The sequence below is a fragment of the Penaeus monodon genome, chromosome 22, assembly GCF_015228065.2.
Source record: "Penaeus monodon isolate SGIC_2016 chromosome 22, NSTDA_Pmon_1, whole genome shotgun sequence".
Lineage (NCBI taxonomy): Eukaryota > Metazoa > Arthropoda > Malacostraca > Decapoda > Penaeidae > Penaeus > Penaeus monodon.
Window position 1 is genome coordinate 28,173,084 of NC_051407.1, and position 447 is coordinate 28,173,530.

The 447-nt window shown below is 32.0% G+C and overlaps 1 protein-coding gene across 1 annotated transcript in view; it reads left to right on the plus strand.

Annotated features, from left to right (window-relative positions):
* LOC119587077 (elongation of very long chain fatty acids protein 6-like) overlaps positions 1–447 on the plus strand; it is a gene marked incomplete in the record, with an annotated part of 22,379 nt that overhangs the window by 20,326 nt on the left and 1,606 nt on the right. The window contains 1 exon segment of the mRNA XM_037935825.1: positions 1–447.

Below are 447 nucleotides of genomic sequence, written 5' to 3' on the forward strand. Positions count from 1 at the left end.
ATGTCAGAGAGGTATTTGTAGGTGCTGATCAAGGAAGTGTTTGTGGCATACTTTTTATACATGAGATGGTTTCAGTCTCTATTTTTTTCTTTTTTTATGCCTATTTAGTATTTTTCATCTGCTTTTTTTAAATATGTTTGTGAGACGATGCTTTTATGTCTCACCTGTTTTTGTACGAGTAATGTATCAACACTAAAAAAAGAACGCCTTGTATGATTATTTTTTTCTCCTTTTAAATGGTCACTGGCTTTAAGTATTCTTTGTGTTATGTGTAAAATGGTCATATTCCATTATTCCAGTATTAAACCAGTGTTTTCTCGCATTTCTTTTATTTTCTATGCACTAATGTCTGAGTAAGAGTTGACCGCATTGCTATTTCCTTCACGGAAGATACCTCAATCCTAATTTTATAATGTCGCATCGAAGCTATGAATGATATTGTAAGAA